We start from the raw sequence: 17,583 nt of genomic DNA, 5'->3' as shown, positions 1-17,583 counted from the left end.
ACCCCAAGCACACACTTGAAACTGGAAGACGACTAAGACGCGTGGAAATGGAGAGGATGAGAAGATCTCCCGAGGGTACAGATCCGTCAGCTAAGTGAGCAGTCGCCTCCGAAAATCACAGTCGAGGAGGTGGCTGCAGACGCGTCCCCTGCTCCGGTCCCCGCCGCCGCCGCCGCTGCTACCTGTAGACACGCGCACACACACACACACACACCCGCGCGCACCCACGCGGGCACACACACAGCACAACCTCCTCTCCCTCTCTCCCCCTCTCTGTGGCGTTGCTGGGTGCAGGAGTCTGAATCAAGCTAGACCCATCCTCCCGACCCCGTCCCGCCCCCGCAGAGCCACGATTGCCTCCCCCGCCACTCTCTCTGCGCCCCGTTTATTGCACAGCAGTCCCTTCCCTGCAAGCCCCCTCCCCGGGCCGGAGCCACAATTGCCTTGGGGGTGGGCTTCAGGGGCATGGGTCCAGCGGTGGCAGACGTGATGTGGGTCGTGGTCCTTCCCTTTTACAAGTTCCGCCCTCCTCCCTCCCTCCTCCAGCAGCGACCGAGCATCCTCCGCCCTCAGCACCCGCAGCGCCCGCGGCGGCAGGAGGGGTTAAGGGCCCCCGGCGTCACGTGTGACGTTCACCAAACCCCTTGCCAGAGCGTGCGAGTGAACCGCGCGGCAGGCAAGCTGCGAGGCCTCAGATGCGATGACTTTCTCGGTTCTAGGCGTCATTATGCTTCCCTTCCAGGCGTTTTCGTCTTGGTGACTGCGAGTGAGGAGTTGGAGGCAACAGCCTTCTACTGTGCTGCTTCAGTTTTTTTCTTTTTTTTTTTTTTCCCCCTTCCCCCTTGGTAAATCCCTTGCCACAGAACTCGCCCCTGATTTCTGTTTCCACCAGCCAGAGGCAGAGTGAGCTCCGAATTAAAGTGTTGGTTGTAGTCTCGTCTGTGGGAGTAGTGTAAATGCAAAGCCACTGCCTCTGGCCTCTTCCTGCTGGTTGCACCCACGTCTTTTGCCCCTGGATTGGTGATTTTTAAGAATTTATCATAGCTAATCAGTGTTGGCTTTTGTGACGGGTGTGACTCACTATACCACATTGTTTACACCTACACACCTCCTAGCAGCTTCTCTGTGTGAATTTTAGATGCAAGCGAGTTGGGTGGGGGACAGGGGCCTGCCAAGGGAACCATTGAATTAACTGACTGCAGCTTGTAATAATATTAATAAGAATGAAATTCACAAGTAGGAAATCCCTAGGAGAGATCTGTGACATATAGTCTTGAAAAGTGTTTTTGCTTGTTTAAGTGCTTGCTTCATATTTCTCATTTGCATGCATGCTGTAATCTGTAAAATTCAGGTCAAAGAAAGGAACTTTAACCAACATGTAGAATGCAGTTGCTCTAATGTATTACTCATTAATTAATAAAAATAAATAACCAGAATATGTGATCTGATTTTGAAAAATAATCTTTAAATATGACATATTACTCAGTCATAAAAAAGAACAAAATTGGGTCGTTTGCAGACATGTGGATGGATCTAGGGCTTCCCAGGTGGCGCTAGTTGTGAGGAACCTCCCTGCCCATGCAAGAGACATAAGGGACTCAGGTTCAGTCCCTGGGTTGGGAGGATCCCCTGGAGGAGGGCTTGGCAACCTACCCCAGTATTCTTGTCTTTATAATCCCATTAACAGAGGAGCCTGGGGATGGTCGATAGGGTGACAGAGTCCAGAACAACTGAAGCAACTAAGGACGCAGCATATACACAGATAGACCTAGAGACTGTCCTACAGAGTGAAGTAAGTCAGAAAGAAAAACCAATATCATATATTAATGTATATATGTGGAATCTAGAAAAAATGATATAGATGATCTTATTTGCAAAGCAGAAATAGAGATACATGTAAAGAACAAACATGAATACTAAGGGGGAAGAAGGGAGGAGGGGTAGGAAGGATTGGGAAATTGGAATTGATACATATACCTACTGATACTGTTTATAAAATAGGTAACTAATGAGAACCTACTGTATAGTATAGGGAACTCAATGCTCTGTGGTGACCTAAATGGGAAGGAAATTCAAAAAAGAGGGGCTATATGTATATGTATATGTATAGACTTCCCTGGTGGCTTAGACGGTAAAGCATCTGTCTACAATGTGGGAGACCTGGGTTCGATCCCTGGGTCGGGACGTTCTCTGGAGAAGGAAATGGCAACCCACTCCACTCTCTTGCCTAGAAAATCCCATAGACGGAGGAGCCTGGTGTCCATGGGGTCGCAAAGAGTCGGACACAACTGAACGACTTCACTTCATTATGTATATGTGTAGTTGATTCACTTTGCTGAACAGAATAAGCTAACACAACATTATAAAGTAACTATATTCTTGCCTGAAAAATCCCCAGGACAGAGGAGCCTGGCGGGCTACAATCCATAGGGTTGCGAAGAGTTGAACACAACTGAGCAACTAAACACACACAAACACACACACACGAGTGAAAATAGAAAGTCTTAAATATGACATATTCCTCCTGCTTAAAAGGAATTTAGTACCACATTTTTCCTGACATAGTTTTAGAATTCAGTGTATCTTGTCAACTTTTCCTCCCCGCCCTCCCCCTGCCCTTTTCTTTTGAAGTAACATTTAGGTGATGTGTTGACAAATAGTAGATTTTGATATTGCTCCCAGGAAAGTGAAATTTCATTCAAGTAAAACATATATCTGATTCTTGGTGACAGATCTACCCTGCCCAGTTTATCTAAATCCTATGAAAGGTCTCTGGACTATGGAGAGTTCTCTAGAATTTCCTTAAAAAGATGAGAAATAAGTATCTATTCCAAAATCAATGAAAGTACTGACTGAATACTTTCATCTTTCATGGGATTACACAATTAAGGTAACCTGATAGAGGTTATCATTATGACAACCACAGAACCTCATTTCTTTCTTTTTAAAAAAGAAATAAGGATGATTTGATATATTGTCCATAACATCTTATGGGAAAAAACCCCAGTGAACTTTTGGCCAACCCAATTAAAGAATATAAAGTTTTGTATACTTTCTTTTTTCCCAAGGCTATGGGTACCGTATTCTAAATGCATCCGTTGAAGTTAATATCAGAATCCTAAAGGTAATGACTGAACGTTTTTCATTTTTAATATTTGGTATTTATAGTATACATTAATTCTAAATAGGTTCTATTGTGTTTTTTCATTATTCTTTTCACAGCTATACTTTATCAGCTGGGCACTATTATCTCATTTTTATGTTAATCTAGCAAAAACTCAAGAATTTTAACACAATAGAATTGTCATACAAACAGCATTTATCACTGTCTGTAAATACAGGCAAATGAACCAAATTCTCTTGCCTATTTTTTCTCCACTTTCTCAGTCAAACCCCCTGAGGGAGATAAACCCATACCATACCACTGAATCCCACAAGCAATTAAAAAAACAAGAAATTTTGCTTTTTATTTTTCTCTTCATTTGTGGATATGCAGTTAAGAGCTGGGATCAGATTGCTTAGTTTGAATCCTGGATCTACACTTAATATGTTATTGCCTGGTGCAATAATCTCTCTAAACTCATATTCCACTGCTGCAAAATACAGATAATAATAGTATCTACTTTGTAGGAATGTTGTGAGGATTATCCAAAATAATACATGTGAAGCTCATGACACATGAGTAACTAATTTTTCAGGGTTCATTCTATTTTTAGTGTCTCTGTGATATGCTTCCTCCACAGATTCAAACTTCAGTATATGTAGTGACATTTGGGCTTAGTGTTAAAAGCTGATCATGAAATTTGGTTGCATTTATGGTACCCATAACATGAAAATAATTAATGGTTAGTGAATTCCTAGGCCCTCCCTGTTTTCTCTTTTCTTTATGGGGCTGTATCTGTCTTCTATTAGCCAATTTTAGTGTAAGGGAGCATATTAAATATAGATGAGACAGAAAATAAAACACTAAACATATGAATAGGTGAGGAAGGCATCAATAAAATATAAGAAATTGGATTCAGTTTACATTGCAGATCATGTGATCCTCCAGGTTGTGACATTAACCACACTGAATTTCATGGACTTGTACCATGTTACATACTATTTGGAATAAATACTGGAACTCTCTGCAAAGTCAATTACAAATAAAAACCTTGTGAAAATTTCCCAAACCTATCTGTTGATCCATAGATGTGCAAGAAGATGTTAATATAACACAAATGTAAAGGATTAGCATTTTCTGGGGAAAAAAAGGTTCAGAAGAGACAATCTATTGAGTGGAAGTGGGGGAAAATAATTACCAGGGGAGTAGTGAAACCGACTTTGAAAATGTGTGTATACAAGTTAATTGTTGTGATGGTAAAATTTCCTTTCTCAGAAACAAAAATGAAAATATCAGAAAAGGAATGTGGGTTTGAGGGTGAATATTATATTGTATTTTCAGATACTTCAATACAGTGGTATGTAGACTCAGTTTGCTTTCTGTCTAGAAAGTCATTAAGTGGGAAGATTTTTTTCCCCCGGTAATTATATATATAAAGAAAATTAAACAACAAGTTCTCCTAAAGCAAAGAAAAAGCAAGACTATTACTCCATTCTTTGAAAATACCAAAGACTCACAGCAGAAGATTAGCATTTTTTTATTTCTTTCAAGGGGCTTCAGAAGAAAAAGTATTAATAAAATGTTATGCTTAGATGAAATTTTACTACAACATTTCTCATAAACATATGTATTTTAGTTAAAATAGGTTAAATATAAATAATATACTGAGGAAGAGTTCATAGGGGCAATGAGAATTAATATTTCAGCTCTGAAAGAAATAAAAACTAAACTTTCATAATTTGTCAAACTGTGGCAATGCAAGGTAGACCACCTGCTCAGCTTCCTGGCAATTATTATAACCTGGACAAAAGATCAATGCTATTAGTACAGAAAAGACAGATCCCAACTTTTAGAATTACCAGCATAGTCTGATAGTGTTTAGTATCCATTTGGCCACAATCCACCTGGTCTCTAAAGCTAGTGCATCCACAAACCCCTTCTTCATTCCATACAGTCTGTACAGCAAGGTCAAATTCATCTTTTTATCTAGTCCTTACTAAATCAAGAGGCTTCCCTGATAGCTCAGTAAGCCTGATAGCTCAGTTAGTAAAGAATCCGCCTGCGATGTAGGAGACCCCAGTTCGACTCCTGGGTCAGAAAGATCCCCTGGAAAAGGGATAGGCTACCCGCTCCAGTATTCTTGGGCTTCCCTTGTGGTTCAGCTGGCAAAGAATCTACCTGCAATGCGGGAGACCTGGGTTCCATCCCTGGGTTCAAAGGATCCCCTGGAGAAGGGAATGGCTACCCACTCCAGTATTCTGGCCTGGAGAATTCCATGGACTGTATATTCCATGGGGTTGCGAAGAGTTGGATATGACTGAGTAACTTTCACTTTCACTTTACCAAATCAAACCGTTCTTGAAAATGCTTAATGAAACTGTATCTCCTATCATGTGAAATGCAAGCTCCTTATCCTAAAATCTGTATCTAACATACTCTCAATCCCATACATCTTTATTCAGCTTCTCTCATTACTTCTCTTGCTAATTTCTACATTTCTCCCAAAAGATAAAATCTGTTGGTCTCCAAGGAAAATTCTAATGATTTCTTTTCTTGGGCTGTCCATCACCATCACCACCTACTAAACACTTCCAAAAATACTACCTCAAAGATCCATTCCATCAAAAATTATTTTCCCTTATTTACTCTGAATATAACCAATGTCCACCTCCCATAATGCAATTGCACAGTCTCTCTTGTGTTACCATTATTTCTGAATCTTTCATCTCTCTTAGCTTGTTTATAGGATACTAAACAATCTCTTACTCCAAGACCTTTCCATTTACTATCCCCTCTTCCAACATCTCTCTTCCTCCTAATTGGCTCTATGACTCCGTCCCACATTCATATGAGGTCTTTGCTGAGGTGTCATTTTCAAAAGATGTCTTCACCAACTCAACTATGTAAAAAGAGCATTTTCCTCTTCATTTAGCCTGTCTTCTCAACTTCCTACATTTGCTTCAGAATACATATTATAACCTGACTATATTTGTTTTTCCTTACTAAAAGGTAAGGCTTCTCAGGTGACACAGTGGTAAAGAATCCACCTACCAATGCAGGAGAAGCAAGAGACAGGTTCAACCACTGATTCAGGAAGATCCCCTGGAGTAGGGAATGGAAACCCATGCCAGTATTCTTGCCTGGAAAATTCCATGGATGGAGGACCCCGGCGGACTACAGTCCCTGGGGTTGCAAAGAGTTGCACAGTACTGAGCCACTAAGCACGCATGCACCAGAAAGTAAGTACCGCAAAACTGGGCTTCCCTGGTGGCTCAGACAGTAAAGAATCTGCTGGCAATGCAGGAGACCTGGGTTCGATCCCTGGACTGGGAAGATCCCCTGGAGGAGGGCATAGCAACCCACTCCAGTATTCTTTGCTGGAGAATCCCCATGGACAGAGGAGCCTGGAGGGCTGCAGTCCATGGGGTCACAGAGTCAGACACGACTGAGCAACTAAGCACAGCAGCACCACAAAATCAGGTATTTAGTCCGTTTGTACTACTGTATGATAAGCACCAAGATGTATGCCTGACTCTTTGTGGTCTGTAATCATTGGATGAATGAATGAATGGTTGCAATCAATTTGATTTGTTAATATTGTAGCAGTTTAGGGGGCACGATTATAGAATATCATGATCTCAGCTAGCAATCAAATATAAAGGTATGGGAATACAAAGGCATAGGAATTTGCTCAGATATTCTTGAAAGTTATATTTTCAAAATAAATGTCTTACTTAAAATATATTAAAGTCATAATAAAAGGACACAGGCCCCCATTTTTCTGAGATAATATTTAGAATGGGCATTATTAGCCCCAAATGTGTTCCTAAAGCAGAGATACCCTACTTCCAAAGATAATCTGCTTCTTTAAAAGTCAATGGTATTTTATTACACATGAAATAAATTTCACATTTGCTCATTTCCCTGAGTTTTATGATTTAAATAGGGTATCTAGGTAATATTCTTTTTCTTAAGTTCTAAAATTCTTTTGTTGTTATTACTTAAAAACTTGAATTTATATGGGATTTCCCTGGCAGTCTAGTGGTTAAGACTCCACACTTCCACCCCAGAGGGTTTGATCCCTAAATAACTTGAAATTTATAGAAGCAATTATAAAAACCTAAAATCACACTTATAATACACTGTGTAGTTAATTCTTAAATCAACTCAAGAGTGTTGTTCAGTCTCCAAGTTATGTCTGACTCAGTAACCCCGTGGAGTGCAGCATGCTAGGCCTCCCTGTCCTTCACTATCTCTCAGAGTTTACTCAAATTCATGTCCATTGAGTCGATGATGCCATCCATCTCATCCTCTGTTGCCCCCTTCTCCTTTTGTCTTCAGTCTTGCCCAGCATTAGGGTCTTTTCCAATGAGTCAGCTCTTCACATCAGGTGGCCAAAGTATTAGAACTTCAATATCAGTCCTTCCAATGCATATTCAGGATTGATTTCCTTTAGGATTGACTGGTTTGATCTCCTTGCTGTCCAAGGAACTCTAAAGAGTCTTTTCCAGCACCACAATTTGAAAGCATAAGTTCTTCAGCACTCAGCCTTCTTTATGGTCCAGCTCTCACATCCATACATGACCACTGAAAAAACCATAGTTTTGACTATGCAGACCTTTGTTGGCAAAGTGATGTCTCTGCTTTTTAATACACTGCCTAGGTTTGTCATAGCTTTCCTTCTAAGGAGCAAGCATCTTTTAATTTCATGGCTGCAGTCATCCTCCACAGTGATTTTGGAGCCTGAGAAAATAAAATCCGTCACTGGTTCCACTTTTTCCCCTTCTATTTACCATGAAGTGGTGGGACCAGATCTTAGTTTTCTGAATGCTGAGTTTTAAGCAAGCTTTTCCACTCTACTCTTTCACCCTCGTCAAGAGGCTCTTTTCTTCCTCTTCACTTTCTGCCATTATCAGTTATTTGCATATCTGAAGTTGTTGATATTTCTCCCAGCAATCTTGATTTCAGCCTGTGATTCATTCACCCTGGCATTTCACATAATATACCTATTTCATAGATGGAGATACTAGATCCAAGGCATAAAAGTTTAAATTTGATACTACATCTTCTGATTGTAAGTTCAGGTAACTACCACCATCACACTACCCTCCGGAACAGAAAAGGAATGAACAGGTATGAGAATACGGCTTTCAAATACAAGTTGGTCAAGTCTGTATTAAGTATGAGTTCAGGAAAAAACTGCTTGAGCTGGAGTTCACTGAAAATGTGCAAAGTTTAGATATTCTGTGTCGTTAGTTAAAATAAGTTAGTATGCTTGATGTCAAGAATTGTCCAAAACTTCAACAAACATAGAAGAGACAGAGAGAATAAGAGAAATAAAGACAGAAAGAAAAAGAAGGAAGGATGGGAGGGAGGGAAGAAAGGAAGGGAAGGAGAAAGAAAAAGAAAGATTAAGAGAGAAGCAATCCAAGCTGCAGCTAGAAAAAAATCAATTGAGAACTGAGTTTCTAGTGCATCTTATAAGATCAATTTGCGTTAAACATGTGGATGGAAGGATAAAGAATTAATGGCCTGAATAAATTTATTTTCCAGATTGACACTACTATTTTTAAGAAATATGAAGTACTGGCTTCTGGTAATGGCTGTGAAAGATCTTATTAGATTGACCTTCCTGAAGATAACAGCCATAAACTCTTGGACATAACACAAAAAAGCAGTCATGTAAAGGAACTTCACAGTAAACAGAACCAAGAAGATTCTTGTAAGGAATCTTCACACAGAGAGTTCTGCAGAATAAGTTCTCATTTTTGCATCTGTTAACCTAGAGCCAGGAGCAGTCAGTGTGGCAGGAAAACCAGTGATTTCTTGGCTTGGGGAATCAGAAGACTGAATCCAGGGGAAACTGTTAAAGAGGGGGAATCTGAAGGAAGAGAATATAGACATAAAGGGAATGCTTAAATTCTGTCTGCCTATGTCTTTGGTAGACTCCCAAACAACAGTTGGTGCGATAGGTGCATAACAGTTCACTTAAAGAAAAAAGATCAGAGTTAATTTGGGAGCCATTGCCCAGTTTGTAGCTGGAATCTAACCAAGATAATTTCCTGCTAAAATAAAAGAAATAATACTCTTTGGAGGAAAAAAATAGAATTCAGAGTCTCCATATCTTAACATTCATAATGTTCAAGATAGAATCCAAAATTATCTGATGTATAAAAATTTAGGAAAATATAATAGATTGTCAAGAAAAAAGAAAATAGTTGAGACCAACCTCTAGATTATCTTGTATGTTGAAATAAGGCAACTAGGATTTTAAAACTGCTGATATAACAATCCTCAATGAAGTAAAAGAATCTGTTTGGTGTACATAAAAAAAGGGACTATTTAAACAGAGAAATATAAATAATAAAAAGAACCAAAGGATATTCAAGAACTGAAAAATACTATATATGAAATTAAAAATTCTCCAGATGAGCTTAAAGGTGAAATGATGGAGGAGACTGAGGAAAGAGAGAATTGTTGTCTAGTAGAGTCAGGGATCTACTATCCTATGTAAAGAACAGAGAAAATAGAAAGAAAACATATATAATGTAGTCTCAGAAAGAGAAGAACAGTAAGGGGGTAAACATATTTAAAGGCTAAATATTAGCTGGAACTTTCCTATGTTGCTGGTAGTATGCAAAATGGTGCATCTACTTTGGAAAATAGTTTAGTACTACTTTATGACAATAAAACTATACATGCCAGGATCTGTTTTAGGAACCAACAGTTTTACTTATAAGTATTTACCACAGAAAATGAACATATAAGTTTACACAAATGTATGTAGGCAAATTTTCATAGTAACAGTTTGTTGTTTGTTTTTTTAAATAATAGCCCAATCTGGAAACATGTTATTAAATGTTCATTAATTGGTAAATGGATAAACAAATTATATTACGTGCATATTTAGGGGGTACTAGTTCGCAACAAAAAAAGAACATAACAAATCAAAAAACATCATGCTAACTGAAAGAAGTCTAACACTGTTTGATTCAAAAAACACTGTTTGCTTCAACTGGTACAGCCACTACAGAGAACATGAGGAGATTCCTTAAAAAACTGGAAATAGAACTGGCATATGACCCATCAGTCCCACTGCTGGGCATACACACTGAGGAAACAAGAATTGAAACAGACATGTGTAGCCCAATGTTCATTGCAGTACTGTTTACAATAGCTAGGACATGGAAGCAACCTGATGTCCATTGGCAGATGAATGGATAAGGAAGTTGTGGTACATATACATGATGGAATATTACTCAGCTATAAAAAAGAACACATCTGAATCAGTTCTAATGAGGTGGATGAAACTGGAGGCTATTATACAGAGTGATGTAAGTCAGAAAGATAAACACCAATACAGTATACTAACGCATATATATGGAATTTAGAAAGATGGTAATGATGATCCCAAATGCAAGGCAGCAAAACAGACACAGACATAAAGAACAGACTTTTGGACTACGTTGGAGAAGGCGAGGGTGGGATGACTTGAGAAAATAGCATTGAAACATATATTATCATATGTAAAATAGATGACCAGTGCAAGTTCAGTGCATGAAGCAGGACAGTCAAAGTCAGTGCTCTGAGACAATGCATAGGGATGGGGTAGGGACGGAGGTCAGAGAGGGGTTCAGGATTGGGGGACACATGTGCACACATGGGTGAGTCATCTTGATGTATGGCAAAAACCACCACAATATTGTAAAGAAATTATCCTCCAATTAAAATAAATTTTTTTTTTTAAAAGACTGCTTCATGGATTTATTGATACGAAATTCTAGAAAGTGCAAAACTATGATAATAGCATGATCTATTGGGGAGTCTCTCAATGGCAAAGGGTCATGAGGGAGCTTTTAAGACTAATGAATGTGTTCTGTACCTTAATCATAGTCATGTTTCTAAGCCTGTATACAATAGCCAATATTCATCAAACTCTATACTTAAAATAAATGAAATTTATTTTATGTAAATTATACACTAATAGAGCTGAATAAAAGTAAAGAAATGGTATGCAGCTAATGTTAAATTTTATGAAACATTTTGCAGTTGAAACAAAGAAAACTTATACCTAGTGAAGTTGGTAGTTGGCAGTAAAAAAAAAAGTGTAAGTTCTTATTTATGAATAAAACCCCGTGCTTTCGAAAGATTAATCTAATAGCAGAATACATGATAGGCTAAAAGAGAAGCAATATGGGCTAATGAATCTGTCCAGATATTCAAGTCAAAAATTTCATTATAGCAATTGGAATGGAAAGGAAATGGTGCATATGAAACATTTCAAAGGAAGAACCTATTTATTAGGTATATGATTCATTAATCAATTCAGTTCAGATCAGTTGCTCAGTCGTGTCTGACTCTTTGCAACCCCATGAATTGCAGCATGCCAGGCTTCCCTGTCCATCACCAACTCCCAGAGCTTACTAAAACACATGTCCATTGAATCAATGATACCATTCAATCATCTCATCCTCTGTTGTCCCCTTCTCCCACCTTCAATCTTTCCCAGCATCAGGGTCTTTTCAAATGAGTCCGTTCTTCGCATCAGGTGGCCAAAGTATTGGAGTTTCAGCTTCAGCATCAATCCTTCCAATAAATATTCAGGACTGATTTCCTCTAGAATTGACTGGCTGGATCTCCTTGCACTCCAAGATTCATTAATAAAAATTTAAAATACTGCACATAAATGTAAAAATAAGACATGACAGTATTCACTGCAAATACTTTATCAGTGCTTACCCACTGGGAAAGAGAATTTACCCTTTACTTTCTATACCATACAGCTACTTCACATTGAGCCTTTACTCTATTTCAATCACTCCCCATTTATTATTATTATTATTCTAATCTTCACAACTAAACTCTGAGGTAGGTTTCTTGTTTGTTGTTTAGTCACTCAGTCATGTCTGACTCTGCTAAGGCACCATGGACTGAAGCCCACCAGGCTCCTCTGACTACAGGATTTTCTGGGCAAGATTACTAGATTGGGTTGCCATTTCCTCCTTCAATGGATCTTCCCCACCCAGGGACTGAACCCACATCTCTGGCATCTCCTGCACTGCAGATGGATACTTTAGCACTGAGCCACCCAAGAAGCCCTACAAGGTAAATTTACTAACCCCACTTTATAGATGAGGAAGCTGAAGTCCCATGTTAAAATGAATCATTTAAGGTTATGCAACTGAAACACAGTAAAACTGGATTGAATCTAGTAACAATTCTGTGGAAAAGGCTGAGTAGAACAAACAGGTGAAGACCACTGGTGTTAAGAAGAATAATCAGAGAATGGATAAATAAAAAGCTAATATAATTCTGATTTCCTGATTCTAAAAGTCCTCAGTGATCTTCCATCTTTAGAGTAAAAACACAAACCACCTTTCAACATCATCCACTCCCCTTATCATGTAACTGACAGAAACTCCTTAAGTCCAATTAAGTACAAGAAGCAAACTCCTATAAAACGAAACCACAATTCGTTGGGTTATGTAAGGATGTTAAGGATGCATTGAACTCTCACATGACTATTCAGAGACTTGACTGAAGTCACTATCTTTCTTTCCCTTTTTTTCATTCCTTGCCTTGCTTCAGCTTTATTAGCAGGCAGACTCTGGGAAGTGAATTCCTATCAGCAACTCCAGAGAAGCCCTTTCAGCTCAGCATCCCTAGGGAAAAGTACCTTGTTAACTCTAGGAAAAAACAAATCATATGAAGGACACTTTTCTGCAACCAGAAATAGAGTTAATTTGCTATACCAAGCCCATGACACATGGTATACATCTACACCAGCTAAGGGGACTTACACATACAGTGAAGGCTGATGTAGGAAAGGCCTGGGATGGTTACCAGAAGAAAGGTGAAAAGACTTTCTGGTGAGTAGCCATAGTAATATAGTTTTCCATATGCGGCTCCCAATTTCCTCCCATTAGCTCCTTTCCAGGTCCTTCTATCTAATAGAAGTGGACTGGCTGTGTGTGTGTGTATGTATACTTAGTCACATTCAACTCTCTGCAACCCAATGGAATGCAGCCCACCAGGCTCCTCTGTCTATGGGATTGTACTGGAGTGGGTTGCCATTTCCTCCTCCAGGGGATCTTTCTGATGCAGGGATAGAACCCACCTCTCTTGCGTCTTGTCTCCTGCATTGGCAGGTGGGTTCTTCACCTCTAAGATGTCTGGGAAGCCCAGAAGTGGATTAGATGTTGTGAAACCACATTTCATGCTTTCCCATCTCTGAGTCTTTGTTCAATCTGTTTATGCTACTTTGAGTTCCTTCTTTAAACCTGTCTGATGAAATATAAATTTTAGAAACTAATGCATTGAATATTTTAAGTACTTAATGAACTTCATTGAAGGGAATTGTCTAAGTAATTCATTAGACATTCAGGAGACAAGATTATACCCTCAAAGAGCTTTTAATTAGAAAGTTAGAAAAAACACATACAAATAACCAAAGTATGAAACAAAACAGTGCAAGTAAATTAAAGAGAGTAATGGGAATTCACAGAAGGAAAGGATCAAGGGCGTCTTAGGAGAGGGGAAAATGGACTTCAAAAAGGGTTTATTAAGAAGGAAGTAGATGATTTGGCTCTTATAAGTAGTTGAAATTCAGTGCATATTTGTTTTGAATGCATAGATGAACAAATGAATAAAATAATATAAATGAAAAAACAAAAGCTTATAGAATTTAGATCTTCCATAAAGGAAGAAAGATTAGGTTTTTAACTCTAAAAGGTAGCAGAGTCAGGAAAAGATGAGTTTTCTTTTTTTTAATTTGGATAACTGAGCCTGTTTGAAGAAGAAAAATGCAAAACAGGATACATTATCTTAGCATTAAGAAAAAATTAGATAGATATAAATTTTAGGTCCAAAAAACATGAGAATAAATTCAAAAAATAAATGGAGTATGTTAAAGCTAGTCTTCTGAGGAAAAAACTTACATAGATTTGGGGAGGGGGGAAACATAAAGTTCTATGGGAAAATGCCTTTCTTTAAATAATTGACTTAAAAATAAATAGCAAAGATTAGTTCAGAGTGGATTTCTGTGTTTATAATTGTTTTAGATATGCTCAATTATAATTTATGGACTACATTAAAGTAAAAGAATACTTCCTCATACAATATCGAGTGCCTTTTTCTTAATAATCTTTAGCTGAAAGTATAAAACTGTTCTTCCTGTCATTAATATATAAATAGAGGTATTAAGTGTCCCTTACAGAATTAGGAAATCAATATTTAGTGGAAAGGAAACAAGAGATGATTTAAGTATCCTAGGATTCAAGTTAGAGATAATTGCCCTCTCACATTTCTTTCTTGTTTACTTTGTTTCATAGAAATAAATGTACTATATTTGATACCTAAAATAATAACAAAAAATTTTAAATTCATGAACCAGATTGCAAACCTAAAGCAGCAGTTTCATATTCATTCCAATGCTCTCACAATGGAAGATGTATTAGAATAACTCGATATTTGGGCTGTAATTATGCAGAGGAAGAGGTTTTACCTCAATCTCATATTCTTATATGCTAAGTTCTTTTTTTTCTTTTTTATGTAGCAGTCACTTAGTTGTTCAGTCTCTAAGTCACATCCAACTCTTTGTGACCCCATGGACTGCAGCACACCAGGCTTCCCTGTCCTTCACTATCTCCCTGAGTTTGCTCAGATTTATATCCATTGAGTCGGTGATGCTATGGATTTTTTTTTTTTAATTTATGTAGCAGCCACTTAGAGCTATAACTAAAACATTTTGATCACTTGAAGGTGGTAGATATTTGTTCCTACAGGTACTGGGAGGTAATGAAGCCTCCTATCGTAACAAGGATTCCCTAAAAGTAATTTTTTCTTGTAAATATCACAGGTGGAGGAAGGAACTAGACAAAATGTGACTCTGAGGTTGTTAGACGTGATGAGTAATGTGCTCTGAAAGGTCATTTCATCATCCTGGGCTATATCTAATTTTTCCAGAGGCCGGAGGGATCTCCTTCCTCTTTCAATCTGTTAAGAACTTCATACATGGCCCTCTCTATCTCATATTTGTTACAAATGTAACAAAATGCAATGTATAGAGCGGTAGGAAACGTGGAAACAATGCATTCCCATGAATTATGTTCAGTGTTATGTCTCAGCTGACTTATACCACATATCCTCCAGCCACTCACCAGTTGCTAGATTCAGTAAGTGCATCCTTGCTCTCTCCAGGTCTTACTTCACTGTATTCTCCTTCTTTTTTCCTTCCTTCCTTCCTTTCCACAACTCCCTTCCTTTTATCTTTTTTCAGCTCAGTACTCTCAAGACCAAAGCAACAGAGTTCAGCTCAAAAATCCCTTTTCTATGAAACCTCCTACCCCTTCCCCTCAAGAAGGGAGTAGCACTTTTTCTTCTCAACTTGTCTGGCACTTTTCTGTAGTACCCTGGATGCAGGCATCACTGTTTGACTCATTGACTTTTTATGCATTTCTCACTTACTCTATTTGAAAAATGGTTTATAAAGCTTTTTTTTTTTAATATTTGTCAGAGTGCCTGGCACATGCGTTATCTTGCACATGTAAACAGAACATTTCTGAATAAATGAGTGAAGATAAATACGTAGGAAAGAAGAATATTTAAGAGGTTATTAATCACTCCGTGATGTTAACCTTCATACCAGTATGATGGTGATATTCACTAGACTGGTAGCTGTGGAAATGAAGTAAGAAAATTATGAAAGCTATTCAGGAGATAGAATTAGCAAGGCATGGCAAAGAAAGTGAGGAAGAGGGAGCATTCAAGATTATTTCCAGATTTCCGGCTTTAGGAAATGAGCAGCTGATTGTACCATTTACAAAGATAGAGAACTCTGAAGAAATAGCAGCTTGGGGGAGAAAAATAATTCATTTTATTTGCACATGCTGAATTTTAAGTGCCTGTGAGATCCAAGTTAAAAAAAACAACAACTCAGCGATTGATTATGAATCTAGAGTGAGAGTGGTGTGGATATATATATATAGGGAAACTGTCGGTACATGTGTAGTAATTGAAGCTATATGAGTGTCTGGGAGAGATTATGAGGGACAGGGTGTAAACAAGGACTAGAAAGGACTTAGCATCAAAGGAACAACAGAATGTTAGGGTTTAGGCAAAAAGGAAATTGGTGGGGACTGAGTAAAAAGTATCCGATACCAGTGAGAAAGATCAGGATGAGAACTTAAGTGTCCAGCAGAGAGGCGGGTGGCCTCGGTGAAAACAGGTCCTGTGGAGCGTTCAGAAGAAAAGCCAGATAGAAGTGTATTCAGTAGGGAGAGGAGAGGAGAGTTGATGCAAACAGCAGCTATGGAAAATTCACTCAGGAGTCTGACTGCCAAGAGAAGATGGAGATTTGTGGCTGAAGAGAGAAACTGTTGTCAGAGGAGGTATTTTTTATTTTCTTTTTTAGTTTTTATTATTGGAGAGATTAATTTTGAAATATTGATGGAAAGAAGATAGTAGCAAAGGTCAAATTAATGATAACAAAGAGCAGGAAGATTGATAGGTTCTTGAGAATGTAAAAGCGCCTACACACTAAAGCTAAGAGAAAAGATATTGCCCTTCTAACAGGGAGATAAGTGCTGTATAGTTTTACTGGTAGACATGGGAAGTTGAAGGAGATTCTGCCTAATAGCTTCTTTTGTTTGGTGACATGAGATCCAAAGATATCTATAAAATGTGTGCTTAAGTATGTAATGTAAAGGGGTACTTAAGGTTTGAAATGACGAAACAATCAATATTTAAAACAGCAAATGGATACATGCATATGTATGTGTGTGTGTCTATTTGTACATGATCAGACATCAAGGGATAATGACTGATAAAAGTGGTGACCCCTACCCAGGTCTGCTCCAGTGGGTAGGGTAAGAGCTACTGTGCAACTTGGACATGCACCAGACCCCCCACCAACTTGGAGATGCCATATGCAATGCCACACATGTGCAGTAAGACCTCCGTGTTACAAAAATAGATCTTGTTCTGGATCCTGAACCCAGGGATAGAGACATCAATACAGTTTCTGGAGACAGCTGATGGGCACACACAGAGAGAAATGAACTACTCAAAAAAAGGTTGTAAATTCGTACTTGAAGTGAAAAATTATTCCTGAGAAAGGTAGTTAACAAAAATTAAAATCCAAGAGGCAATTTCACTGCTGGTGCTGGTGAATTGAAAATAACAGAGCAATCTAGAAATCACATTAGGGACTTCCCTGATAATCTAGTGCTTAAGACTCCACACTTCTAATGCAAGGGGCACAGGTTCAACCCCTGGCTGGGGAACTAAGATCCTATATGCTGCATAGCCAACAGATAAATAAATTAAATAAATAAATAAAAATCACTTTAACATAAATATATTTAATATTGTCAAGAGACAGAGGAGGAAATGACACTCAAAAAATAAGAGCTAAAATTCAAAAACATAGATATATCTCTATACATAATATTTAGTAATGTTTAATATTTAGTAAATATTAC

At 38.3% G+C, this 17,583-nt stretch overlaps 1 protein-coding gene across 1 annotated transcript in view; it reads right to left on the bottom strand.

The window, feature by feature from the left end:
- Window positions 1–1,549, bottom strand: part of NLGN1 (neuroligin 1) — a 969,997-nt gene extending 968,448 nt beyond the window's left edge. The window contains exon 1 of the mRNA XM_086394734.1: window positions 16–1,549. The gene's annotated coding sequence lies outside the window, so the exon portion shown is untranslated. The remainder of the gene's footprint in view (window positions 1–15) is intronic.
- Between the last annotated feature and the right edge of the window lie 16,034 nt (window positions 1,550–17,583).

This window comes from Bos grunniens, chromosome 1 (genome assembly GCF_055505025.1).
Source record: "Bos grunniens cultivar Pamir isolate PY7600 chromosome 1, Bosgru_T2T1.0, whole genome shotgun sequence".
In the NCBI taxonomy this organism is placed as follows: Eukaryota; Metazoa; Chordata; class Mammalia; order Artiodactyla; family Bovidae; genus Bos; species Bos grunniens.
The sequence above is the reverse complement of the archived record's forward strand: the minus strand, read 5'-3'. Positions and strand labels throughout refer to the sequence as shown.